This window comes from Achroia grisella, unplaced genomic scaffold (assembly GCF_030625045.1).
Source record: "Achroia grisella isolate CSIRO2021 unplaced genomic scaffold, CSIRO_AGI_Agris_v1 utg511, whole genome shotgun sequence".
Classification (NCBI taxonomy): domain Eukaryota; kingdom Metazoa; phylum Arthropoda; class Insecta; order Lepidoptera; family Pyralidae; genus Achroia; species Achroia grisella.
Genome location: NW_026712905.1, coordinates 554,629 through 569,615, shown reverse-complemented (window position 1 = coordinate 569,615; position 14,987 = coordinate 554,629). Strand labels below are relative to the sequence as shown.

Sequence of the window (14,987 nt, the reverse complement as noted above, 5' to 3'; positions counted from 1 at the left end):
AGTATATAACATACTATAGATCCTATATATTTGCCTCGGTGGTCTAACGGTTTAGCGCACCGCCTTACTTCCGATAGTCGCGGGTTCCATTACTGTATGCCATTCATCTGTATCATTGTTTGTATCGATCTGCGTGTTTTCTATAGGTATATTATGTAGGTAATTACAAAAAAAGTATCTATGTATTTATATCAGTTGTCTAGAATCCGTAACAAGCTCTGCATAGCTTAGAACTAGATGGCGCTGTGTGAGTTGTCCAGAAACATTATTATTATAGATTAAAATTATAATGTACATTTGGTTAGTCCTTTCTTATCTATAAATAAACCTATTAATCTATTAATAAATAGAGTCTCAACCGACAACAGCGTATTACTATCCAGCAAAAAATAAAAAGAAATATCAACCCCATAAGAAAAGATGGTGAATAGAGCATTTTTAGATTTACGAATGGAGAAAAAAATTCGTAAATTCAAATGTCTACACCTAACAGGACCACCTGTCATGCCGGCGTGAGTGGTTCAGGGACTTAGCACAGAGTAGACTATATATATTCTATGGAATTAGTTCTAAATCTGCTTCTTGTTGGCATCTGTTGAAAACAGGATATGTTTCGCGGATATCCTATACATTTTTTCTATAGTTGTTTTTTTATTGACATAAGAGCTTTTTAACTCATTTGACGTCATAGAGATATACTTTGTATAAAATCATCTACTTGAAGATTTCTATCTCGCTTATTTTTTTACTTGTTTTTCTTAGTTATTCATATTCCACACACGAATAACTAAGAAGACTCGATTCAGAGACGTGCTATGAGAATTGTCGATGATCCGAATCTTTCAAGCGGTATCGAACCACTTAGCTAGAGGTGCGACTTCGCATCGCTTTGTGTGTTCTACCGAATATACAACGGACTGTGTTCTGAAGAATTGTTTGACATGATGCCCACAGTTACTATTTACCATCGCCTGCTCGCCATTAACAGGGAATTCATCCTCACACGCTGAATCTTAAGTGGTCTCAGACAGTGTGGTCTCAGAGGGCCTTCCTCCCGCGTACACTTAGATTGTGGAATGAACTGCATGTCGAGGTTTTATCGAGAGACTACAGTATGGGGTTTTTCAAGAAGGGTATATTAAGGTTTCTTAAGTGTCGGCAACGCGCACGTAACACCCCTGACGTTTCAGGCATCCATAGGCTACGGTAACAGTTTCTCATCAGACGGGACGGATGCCTGCCATGTTTGCCATGCCTGCCTGCATTGCCATCTACGTAGTATAAAAAAAACAAGTATGTTGCCATATTAGCATTACCACTATAAGATAGTTATACTTATTATAATATTATTAACATATTTATTTATTTTAACATTAGTGCACAAATTTACTAATATTATAAACGCGAAAGTTCATGAGTGTGGATGGATGGATGAATGTTTTAGACATCAGAATAACATACAGGCTAAATATATCATTCGGGTAAAACTGCTGGCAAAGCTAGTATAATGTATGTATTATATATTCATTGATATATATATATATATATTACGTTATTTAGTGCTGTATTAATGACCTGAACTGTACTAGATCTTAGACCCTATAGGTAAATGAAACCCACTGAACTGTGTATATTCCGTAGTAAGAATATTCTCTCTCTTTTTTTTTCTAATTACAAAACGTACCATGTCTTGAGACATAATGCAAAAAGATCTTGCTACCGCGATGTAAAAATTGTACATATTTGACACAGCGACATCTAGTTAACATTTTGGAACTATTGTGTACTAACAATTAGATTAAACAACGTAGATAATAAATGCATTCCTTCGCTCAGTCTCCATTTACCGCATTAACTACAAAATTATACCCTCATATCGAGTATAAGGAAACGTTTACCGTTCTGTTCCACGCTAGCAGGCTGCACGGAAGTGGCTGTAAGTGGCAGGTATGGAAGAGGCTTCTGTTACTACAACAGTACCCATTTCCATATTTAGTATTTATGACTAAAATTATTTATGTTCTATCATTTTAAATGTTATATCTGTTATAAGATTAACGACCTCGGTGGTAAAGCGAAGTGTTAAGCCGCTAGATGGTTAAACACACCGCTCGCAGGTTCGATTCCTCTTACGGCACAAACATCATTCTGGGTGCTTTCTATATATAATATGTATTTACAAAACTTATATATCTATGTATTTGTATCAGTTGTCTAGTTAACACAAGCTTTAGCTAGGTTAACTTGGACCTAGATGGCGCTGTGTGAATTGTCGTGAGTTTACTATTATGTCTTAAAACAAGTTTTGTCTTGTGTGTACCACCTATCTTTACTGTGTACATTAGTCCTCTCTTCCAGGTTGTCTGTAAGAAATTGCTTATAGCAATGAGAACGGCTTTTGTTATTATTTTTCCACTTTCTGTTTTTCTTATTGTATTTCTTCTATGTACCTAGTTTATATTTATACCTATATATGTATGTCCAGTTTAATAATTGTAGCGTCTTGTGTATTAACTATCTTTTCTGTTACTTACAGGTTCTCTATAAGATATTGCTTATAGCGATAAAATCGCCTTTTGTTATTGGTTGTCTATACATATAAATAAAATTGAAGTGTCTTCTGTTTGTAATATTAAAATAACCGTTTTTTACTACATGCATTCATTGCATATAAATATGGTACATACACCAAAATGACAGTTTTTAAAATTTTTGTCTGTCTGTCTATTTGTTTGCTCCGGCTAATCTCTGAAATGGCTAAACCGATTTTGACGGGACTTTTATTGGCTGCTGTAATAAGAAGTAACTATGATGAAGACGTTCGCTTAAATAGGATTTTGAGAAATTTAACCCCCATGGAGATAAAATAAGGGATGATGCAGGATGTAAATGAATTAGCTTGAATCTATCTGTACCTAATGGCACGAATAAGTTGAGACGAACAAAATAATTTTTAGTTCTTTAGAAAAATAAAGTTAAATTCCACCCGTACGAAGTCGCGGGAACAGCTAGGCTAAAAATATGACTATTCAAAAATGCTTGTATTGAGCTTATTTGAATAAAGATTATTTCTATTTGTATTTCACTGCTCAACTATTGTTCAACTATATGTCTGTCAGATGTCCGAATAAAATAACTGCCAAAATGGTGAAATATTTGTATTTCTGAATATATTTATATATTTTTTAAATTACAGATGACGTCGTATAGACATGTTATAATTACTGTTGTATTTTGTATATGAATAATGTTTCTTGGTCTTATAAATAAATAAAAAATATTCTCAATTATTGATTTCTACAAATAAATATACACCCGAACTCGTCGGAAAAACAAGTTAAAATATAAAAGTGGGAAAGTAATATACTTATTAATTACTTGGACTTCCGAATTAATTACTTTTATTAACTATATTCACAATCACCGGATAAATATTCGGATACTAAAATTCGGCGGACGTCATCGTTGTAATGAATGGATTCCATCATAATTAATCGTCCGCCATATTGAATTTCAAACGATATTATAATTTAAATTTCAACGCTGCCAAATTACTCTAGATTCAAAATATAACAGGTGAAAATAACACCTCACACAACGTTAAAAGCATCTAAAAGGAACGCTCCGAATTGCAATCCATTTGCTATTTCGAAAATAATCTTATTGCGCTTGTTTTAGGGCACAATCTTCTATCTATATCTATACTTATAATAAATCTGTAGAGAGGTCAATTCTGTACATGAAATATATTTCCAAAATAAATTAGTGATCGATACGGATGCCAAAAAATGCAATCAGTAAAATTTTTGCCTGTCTGTCTGTATGTTCGTTATTGAAACAAAAACTACTCGACGGATTTTAACGAAACTCGGTACAATTATTATTCATACTCCTGGGCAGGTTATAGTATACTTTTCATCACGCTACGATCAATAGGAGCATAGCAGTGAAGGGAAATGTTAGGAAAACACATCAAAACCACTGAACCGTAAGGAAGGACATGGACTTCTTATTTTACGAAAAACGACGGAAACGCAGACGAAGTTGCAGGCAACAGCTAGTTAAAAATAAAATAAATAAATCATTGTACCGGTTTATAATTCTATATAGTAGTTTTTTTTCTACTTTTCGTGTATAGTAGTTACTCTAGTTCTTCTGTATAGACTAGTGATACCCGCAATGTCCTCTGTTACTTTTGAGATATTAGTTAGATACATTAACGTGGTACTGCTGTAGATATTAGAGAATATTTAATTGGCCCCCTATAGACATGGGCCCCTCGTTGGGAAACACTGGTCTAGATAAAACGGTATCCGGTACAATAATCGTGAACGTACGTTATTATAAAGAGTAGTCCGTTTGATCTCAAAATCCGTTGAGTGGTCGCCATTACGGTTCCAAAGCGCTTACAAACTATTATACAATCTGAAATTGCATCGCGTACATCCGTACCTCGTTTGTGTATACAAAACGACCGCTGAGTGCTGTTACATTACATATTATAATATATGCCGCCGCGGTTTTGTGTATTATACAATCTTAGCGGCATCAGCTAGTATTGTCGAAGGGATTTAAGCTTAGAGCAGTGTTTCCCAACGCGGGGCCCACGTTGGTTCTAAAGGGGACAATTCGAAAAAGGACTCTATATTATAGTAAAACTAGCTGTCCCGGCAAACGTTGTTTTACCTTAAAATAAAAAAAAAATTAGGTGTGGACTACCCCTAACATTTAGGGGGATGAAAAATAGATGTTGGCCGATTCTCAGACCTACTCAATACGCTCATAAAATTTCATGAGAATCGGTCAAGCCGTTTCGGAGGAGTATGGGAACGAAAACTGTGACACGAGAATTTTATATATAAGATAAGATTATGGAATAAAAATTTCAAACTCTCATTATACGTTTGGAAAATTTACTTACTGTTTCATTAACAATTTCCTAGTGATTTCTTCCTGAAACCTATTATTTAAGTTTCTTAAGTCAACACATTTTTTTTTATTTTATAAAGTATGTATTTTACATATATTGAGGGAGAACGGCTGTGGGGCATGGCACTAAAAAGGTTGGGAAACACTGGCTTAGAACATGTTACTGCGGTGGTCGTGGTACCAAATTGCTTGCGCGAGTACCTATAGCTGGTGAGAAGGAAAGTAATGTGGACTGATGACCCTGTTGTTACCAACATACCATGTCAGGATGAACTCCATGCCGTTTCTCCTGGAAACTGTCATGATAAATTCATATCTATGTATTTGTATTAGTTATCTAGTACCCACAATCTTTAGCTAGCTTAACTTAGGTCTAGACGGGGGCAGGGGATCGTTAGTAATGTGGACTCATGACCCCATTACTAGCAATGTACAATGTCAGGTTGACGGATGTCAACCTGACATTGTACATTGCTAGTAATGTATTATATCCAGGGGGATGCGTGGATACGCAGATCCCCCTGGATACCATCTTGATAAATTCCTGGTGATTTGTCACTTTCATGCTCACCTTATCATCCTCCACTGGTGCCCCGCCAGCGTAAACCGTTAGCGCAGGCGGGTGCATCATTCCACTATCATCCATAAAAAAAACTTGCGTCTAGATTGCGCTGTGTGATTACTATTATTATATTTTCTTTCTCTTCTTTTATAAATTTAAAAGAAGGTAATACTCACCCACACGGGCCTTAGCCAAGTGTTGGAGAGGTTGTGCTATGTGAAGATATTATTGAGGAAGTCAAGAACTTTCTAGTTATGCGACAGATATTTAGTTTTTTTTTTTTAATAAAATTTTCCACAGACATATTCGTCCGTGCCTTTTTTAATTTACTTTAATATTATTATATTTCTTTAATTTCCACTTTTGTACAACTCCAGCCGAGATGTTACAATTTGCCTAACAGTGGCACCGAGGCAGACCTAATCCGTCTGGACCAGAACCACCGCTGGCCGGCCGGGTGAGTTGACAACAAGCAGTGTCACCTATCTTTATTAGGAATTTAGGAGCCAGTTACATTTACCAATATGCATATACAATTATATAAATCTTACACTACTACTAATTTCACAGTTTTCATTACATTGTGTTGTATTGTTACATTATGAGATATTCAGTATTGTGGCTTTATGTAATAGGTATGCTTTACTAGTATGAATATTTAATGTTTGCAGACTATTTACAAGTGTTTTGGGTACCTACAATACCCGCAGAAGAAAGTACAATAGTTACAATGTGTTGTCTAGATTACGCTGTGTGAATTGTCCTGAGATTATTATTATTTGTTTTTTTATATATATTATATACCTCCCTTTGATGGGGTGTCAAACTTGTCATTGCGGGTGAATATCACCAAATAATGACAATTATAAAAGAAATGATTATGATGACAAAAATTTGTAGACTACAGGTGTTTAGAATTACAGATTTTTTGAGAAATATGAAAGTTATTACTATTAATAATAATATACATTTATTTAGCAAAAAGAAGTCAACATTAGCATACCTACTGTTCGCGCGTCTTCTAAAACCATAAAAAAAAATAATAATAATAAGTTGGTAAGCCGCCACACTGCTTTTTCCCGCCCCCCCCCTTCCCCTGCACAATATGGACAATTCATTATTCGCCGCCATCTAATAAGTGAAACAACCACCGCATGCATCATTTTTTAAAAATCAAGGAGCTCCTTAAATATTGTAACAAACTGTATTTGTGTCGCGAGTGTGGTGTATTGTAATTGAAAACTAATAATAATCAACTATACTATAATTTGTGCAATTTGGGTGAGTTCCTTAAATTCCCTTTTCCTACGATCACTGCAGTGTGGCTAAAAAATACATCACCTACATTAAATTAATTTTGCAAGAGGAGCGCTTAGAGTAAATAAAATAGATAATAAACAAAATTATAGAAAATAATAATAGTTATGGATCGACTTATAACCAACAATCCGAACAAAAAAATGAATATAAAATCACAATTTGACATTTTACAATAAAATTGATCTATACTACTCATATTCATATACGTATTAGTCCATTTCCCAAATTTACAATCACAATATTATTATTATTTACACTATTATCGCATTTTCTCAGCCTTTGCTGGTTTTTTTACCACACTTACGGGCCGTAACCAAATAAGTGCACTATGTGTGTACGTATGAGTGTGTCTTTGTGTGAGTATGAGTGTGTGTGCGCGTGGGGAGTGTGAGTGAGTGTGTACTTATTGTGTGAGAGGTTATGTCCTTTTCACCTCCTTATTATTGTTATTATATGATTACAGTATAATGTCTCAATATTATAATTTTAAATATTCAGTAATATAAAGTAAACGGTTACCAATTAACGTAAGAATAAACATTTAGAATTTCTAAAAACATATCGAATATTGAACAAAAAGGTCTCGCCTAGATTAGTTAGACAGGCCGTCTATAATTAAAAGTCCCATTTTAATTACTGCCCGCCATTGTTGGGTTTTTTTTTTTTAATTTTGTAAGTGTCTTTTCTCTTAAGTTAGTGATTTATACAAATGTTTAAATATATTAGAGTTTTATAAATATAATTTTGTTACATCAACAAACCAAATATTTGTTTTTTTTCTTGTAATTCTGTTTTTTTTTTAAATAAGTGATAGTAATAACCTAACATTTGTACATGACCATTTATAATAGTGTCAATGTATTTTTTTTAAATATGAAAATTTATTCAAGTTTTATAAAAAAAACATTACTGATATAAAATAATACACATTACTATAAAAATATTAGAAAATGACACAAACATATATAATAACATAATTAAATTAAATTCACGTAGCTAACATTCAATTATTCGTCGATCACAAATAAATTGAAATAACTATTAAACTAGTTCGTATTGGCTACGTCGTGCATCACAAATAAATTAAAATAATTATTATTTTGTTTAATAAAACATAAAATTCAATGGTACCAGTACTTAATAAATGTAATTAATTAAATGAACAAAACTAGTACAAATTGGCTTAGTCGCTTATCACGAATAAATTAAAATTAATTATATAACTATTATTGTGTAATAAAACATAAATTCAGCGGTAACAATTCTTAATTTCAAATAAATATAATTAATTAAACGAACGAAACTAGTCCACATTACATTATTGTTTAATAAAACATAAATGCAATACAATAAAACATAAACGATATCAGTTCTTAATTTCACATAAATATAATTAATTATTAACGTTTAATAAAACATAAATTCAACGCTACCAGTTCTTAATTTCAAATAAATATAATTAATTAAACGAACGAAACTAGTTCGCATTAGCTTCAGAAGTCGACAACATTTTCTAAAATGAGACTCGTTGCACAGCGGCGTGTGTCGTAATTGCCTCTGCAGAGCACCTTGTTCTTATAAAACATACGAGCTCGTTATGTGTACCTTGCTCTTGTAAGACTTGAATCGTTCTCAAGCATGTGAGGGAAGTCTGATGGAATGTATTAAGAATCGAGCAGAGAGGGTACTATTTATTAAAACTTGAAATCAAGGAATTTGATGTGGGTATTATTCACAGCATACTACAAGCCCCTTCTTCTGAGATTGTATTGAAGTTTATTTGTGTTTAGGTAATACGAAAACTATAGAAAAATACTTGGAACACGGAGATATTTATTAGGAAACTATTGACAAGACAGAATTTTTTAAGTACATAAAAGAATGTAGTACAAATTTAAATAAAAATTTAGAATTAAAAATACTTTTCTGTTTAGCCAGATACAACAGATTGTGCTGTGTTTGTATGAGCTGATAAATGCAATTTGATAAAGAGATCCCTCTCAGTCAGCAATTATTTAAATTTTGTTTAATATTTTTAAGATTAGTTAGGATTGGATTTGATATAATGAGATTGACATGAGAGGAAAAAGCATGTGGGTACTCTATTATATTATATATATTCATCTTTATATCTTTTCAACTGCCTTCAAAAAAGACGTGTTTTAGTGGAATATATTTCTTTTATATATTAGTATGGGCAGGGCACATAGCTCGTAGGACAGATGGCTGTTGGGGCAGTAAAGTCCTCGAGTGGCGACCACGGACCGGAAGACGCAGCGTGGGAAGGCCTCCATCAAGGTGGACCAACGATCTGGTCAAGATCGCTGGAAGGCATTGGATGCGAGCAGCGCAGGACCGATCGTCGTATATATATTCATCTTTATATCCTATGTCCAGCAGTGGACGTCTTCCGGGCTGCGATGATGATGATGATTATTAGTATTATATATGGTAAAATAAGGTAGTAAATATTGTCATAAGTAGGTAGTTCTGTGTAGTATTAGGCTTCTTACTAATATTACAAACACGTGTGAATAAATATATGGATGTATGTTTGTTACTGCTTAACGCAAAAATGACTAAATAGGTTTAAATGAGACTTTACAGTAATATAGTTACATCAGAATAACATATAAGCTATAAATTCATGCGGGTCAAATCGCAGCTAGTAAATACTTATAATATAATTGAGATTGAGAGAAGAGTTGTAATTCGTTATAATTGAAATAAAATATGAATGTCAAGGAAGGAATAATACCTGCATATATGGGGGTAAATTTAACAGTTTCTCTATATTCTGCCAAAACATGTAAAAATTTTTTTTCTATCTGCGATCAGCCTTTCCAGCTATAATCAGGTTTGCAAGAAAAAAAAATAATAAAGGGATCATTATCACAAGGAACTAAAAGGTGATAAGAAATGATGAAGTATTCTTCAATATTCACAATTGTCTTATTTATTTTTGTATTTTTATTCAATTATTTTCCATCGACAAATTGTGTTAATTTCTTTTCATATATGAATACAGTGTATAGCTAATTTCACCACCAATACCGTTAACCACAAACTAACGTAGAGTAAAATTGGCATGTACAAAATTTACATTCATTTGCCTAATATATTATTCAACAATGACATATTATTTTTAAAGTGTCCAATAGGAAATGCACTAAATACAAAATCTTAATATTATATTGACAAAGAGGTGATCGAAGTTTAGAGTTACGAGTAGTACGAGAGAGCACGTTATGATCTTGTAGCAAATTTGTATGCAATTGTTATTATTTTCCATATATGTATATAGTCTTTTAAGATACACAGCAAAAGCTATAGACCTGATCGAACTCCTTTCCAATTCAAACGGGGATCGAAATAACAATAGCGTGAGCTGAAGTTCGTACCCCTAGCGTGCCTTCAGAGTAAGTCGTATCCGTCAGGCAGGAGTTGGCCTTCAGCCGCTCCATAAGTCCTTCCGTGGGTTAGGAGTGCCATCTGCCCATTATATCATTCGATAAAGTATGATAGTAAAGTAGTCCGAAAAAAGATAGATAGACAGAATATACTTTATTAGTAAGGTATAAGGTATAAGATAAGATAGTACAGTAAAAAAAAATCATCATAATCATCATTTTAGCTCATAAGACGTTCATTGCTACAAAGGCCTCCCCCAAAAATCTCTATGACCATCGGTCAGTAAAGAAAATACATAAACAATAATAACATATCAAAGAACACGTGTATAATAACTACCTTATTGCTACAAGCAATCGTTTCAAGGCGACCTCAAGAAAAGGGTTTAAATATCGAACAGGGTAGAATGCAAACAGGAGAAAAAAAAGCAAATACCTACATAATGGTGATATAACTTATAAATATAATAAAAATAACACAAAAGCGATTGTGATTAGCCTTTGTGTATACTTTAGACCATAAAATTAGAAATACTCAACGATTCCTATGAAGTTACACAAGTCAACAACATTTACCAGCATGTTAGGGCTCGTACACAATGGCTGCTAGTATGTAATTGCGTGGGAGCGCCAATTGCGTCGTCGCCCCCTACATTATGGAATGTTCGAGAACGGGAAATTCTTTGATAACAACAGCCTGTATATGAATGTAGTTCAGTACAGCGAAATTGTTTACGACTTCTGGAATAGTGAGGGACCATTTTTATTGTTCCGTGATCGAGTTATGTTGTATATAATATTACATTTATATTTTATATGTAGTTTTATGTAATAAAATTTTACTTGACAAAGTTTTGATCGGCCTCTTTTTATTTTATATATTTTTCACTATTTACAGTCTCTTTGCAATATTAAAGTTATTTCTAAAGATCTGATCGCTTTTTAAGATATATAACTAGTCTTTATTTAGTTATTGTTAGTTTTATACTATTATTATTTATAGTACCTTTTTCTACTACTCCACAATTCCTCTCAGTCACTCAAAGGTTGAATGAAAGAAATCCCTCTTTTAGAATTAGTTACCTTTGTACTCATTTCCTACATAATCTGTACAATAAAGTATTATATACCAACCTTTTTTATATTTCCTATTTGGAGGGATTTGTCCTACATATATACATATCATAGGTAAAACTTGTTTTTTTAATATAGAGATTACAATAATGTCAAAGCTGGAATGATATGACTTTTTTCTTTGGCTTTCAGTTACATTATTAAATATTTTATTCTATTAATTCACTATTCCACGCGGACGAAGTCATGGGCACAGCTAATGTTAAATATTTTTAATCAAATCACAACACAATATATCAACCCAACCTTTTGGGGGTGAAAAGGGATTGTTAAAAATGACTGATGACCTTATTGCTAGTAATGAATACCCATGTCAGGTTGACCTCCACGCGGTTCCCCCTGGAAGCCATCGTGAATTTGTCACGATGGGCTAACTGACCTGACCTCATGCTCATCTTATCATCCTCCACAGGTGCTCCGCTAGGGTAAACTGTTAGCGCAGTCGGGTGCACCATTCCATTATCATACATAAAAAATACCCAATCTTTGTTGCACACCTCGTCTAAAATCACAATTTCTTAAATATAATATATATATATATATATATATATATATATATATACATCTGAGCAGCCGCTAGCATGTCTGAGTGGCTGCCATTTTGTTCGCCATAAAATGTAACGACCTCCAACCGAGACCTAAATGACTGTGGAGTATTCGATAAAGCTTTGCATAAATGTGCTGTATAAATATTTTTTTAACGAACGCACGAAGTGTGTGTAATATTTCAGTTGACTGGCGTGATGAACTACATCGGATTGGAGTACGTGGCCATAAATAAAGCAGATAATTTATACATACATACATACATACTGCGCGTGTGTCATATTTTTATAAATATTATATTCCTAGCTAGCTGTGCTCGCGGTTTGACCGGTGTGAAATAGCCTATGTGTTATTCTGATGTATAAGCTATATCAGGGTAAAGTTTCAAGAAAATCCGTTCAGTAATTTCTGCGTGAAAGAGTAACAAAGATCCATTTATACTCACAACTTTCGTATTTATAATATTAATAAGATTAATGGAAAGAGTGGTCGCGCTATGGTCTAAATTCGACCATAATTAATTTAAATTAAGTCTGAACATTCTTAAGGTTTTTAGAACATTATTCTATTCTATTATATTCTTCTATCTTGTATTGAGTTTATTTGGATAAAGATTATTTCTATTTATATATCTATGCTTGTCTGTATATATTACATGGTAGTCTGTAATGTTTTTTTTATTGATTTTATGTCCTTTTTATATTTAAAAAATATTAGCATTCTGCACTCCCTCTATTTGTAAACCATATGTACAAAATTTCATCCCCCTTTTACGAAATTTCCTACATCAGCGCAAATTTCGCAAAAAGGGGTACAAAGTTTTTGCTTCACATTCGATTTTATCGATCCATATAAGTATAATGACTTTATAGAATAGAAAATCATTTATTCAAATAAACTTATATTGAAGCACTTTGGAAGAGTCATCACATTTTTTTTTCAATCTACCGCTCATTCGGAAAACTGTCTCATTACAAGAAGAATGGTGAAGAATTTTGAGTATTGCTCTTTTAAATAATTTGATTGTTGCTTTACATTTTTAACTTGAAGTGTGTGAATACAAACTACCAACTAGCGCTATATTAAACAATAAAGACACTTATTGTAAATTTAGTTTGATTTACATTATTTAAATTACAATATATTATATATTGTAATTTAAGTAATGTAAATTAAATATTGTAATGGGTGAAAACTGTGATTGGTACAGTTTATGCTGTAAATAATATAAATGACGTAGTAGAGTAACTTGAAACAGTCATGCCCGCTATAAAGTTCAAACTTGTGGCGGCGTGGTGGGCCGGGTCGATGTGCTCTCTCTAATATGGTTCAGTGCAATGATGGCTGGCTCATCCGTCATACTCGTGAACGGGTGCTGCTTGTGGGGACTGGTCTGTTCACGTTGCGAACACTAATTAGATTTTTTTGTTTTGCAATAGCATATGCTGCTGGTCACTCTATTCTCCCAAATTTGAATTTAAATGAATCTGTATTATTGTAAATATGTACAACATTTATTTAAAAAAAAATACGTTTTGAGTTTCTTGTCAGTTCTTCTCATCTCTATATCACTCCGAACTGACGGTAGATTTGACATATTATAAGAGTCTGTAATAGACCTACATGAATAAAGATATTTTGAAATTGAATTATAAAACTGAAGAATTTTATTCGTTTGATTGAATGCCACTAATTTCAAAAATTCCTTGTTTAAACAAATTCTGTGTTAAGTAAAAAAAAAATCTAATTAATCAAATTTTTAGGAATGATATAGCTCACATCAAGAGTTTTCAACGAAATCGCTCATCATCTACTTCTTCCTTATCCCATTTATTTGAGGTCGACGTAATATATTTTTCTCTACCATTCATCTCTATTCGCAGTCATCTTGTTATTTATTATAAATTCTTTATTGCACTTTGAAATATAGTAGTAAACTTAATCATATACAAAGTATTATTTACTCCCTTTCTTGCCAATATATCTTTCTCACAGTCCACCCATCTCTTTTTCACCCTTCCTCTCTGTCCTCATTCCCACTCATATATAACACCTTTCTTAAAATATTAACGATTAATCAACCAAAACGCTAAAAATAATTAAATTATTTAATTTAATCTTCAGTCGTATACTTGGCGACCTCAGTGGTCTAACGGTTTAGCACGCCGCTTTACGTCCAATGATCGCGGGTTTGATTCCTCGCACGGTCCGAACATTTGTATTCATGAGTATGATTATTTGACTTGGTCTGAGTGTTTTCTATGTATAATATGTGTGTATTTACAAAAAAATATCTATATATTTATAGTACCCACAACACAAGTTTTGCTTACCTTGGGATTAGATGGCGCTGAGTGAATTGTCCTCGGATATAAAATAAAAGAATCCTAATAATCCTAATTTAATAACTAATAATTTTTATTATTATAATATATATACATATATATATATTATTACCATCATAGTATATAGTGTACATTCGTATATTAATTTAACGTAGAATGCATATTTAAGCTTCAACAACCCCATAAAGCTTAGTACGCAAAAACAGTACCGCAAACTCAATTTATATATACATATGTACATAAAGATTATCCACACTACATATATATAGTTATAAGCCGTGTTGTATTAATAATTTATAATGGTTTGAAACAAAGAGAGTCTTGAATAAATTCAGCGTTATTTCTTCCTTGATGTTCATATTTTATTGCAGTTATTAACTATTCTTTATGGAGTTATTTACCAGCTGTGCACGCGGTTTCACTCGTGAAGTTTATATTTCAGTATTATTATTATATAATATTCCAGTTGACTGGCGTGATGAACTACATCGGATTGGAGTACGTGGCCATAAATAAAGCAGATAATTTCTACATACATACATACATACATACTGCGCGTGTGTCATATTTTTATAAACATTGTATTCCTAGCTAGCTGTTCTCGCGGTTTCACCGGTGTCAAATTTATAGCCTATGTGTTATTCTGATGTATAAGCTATATTATTGTAAAGTTTCATTGAAATCCATTCAGTAGTTTTTGCGTGAAAGAGTAACAAACATCCATCCATCCACCAACACTCA

The 14,987-nt window shown here is 32.8% G+C and overlaps 1 protein-coding gene across 1 annotated transcript in view; it reads right to left on the bottom strand.

Moving 5' to 3' along the window:
- Positions 1-14,987, bottom strand: part of LOC131846391 (hemicentin-2-like) — a 179,869-nt gene that overhangs the window by 75,095 nt on the left and 89,787 nt on the right. The window lies entirely within an intron of this gene.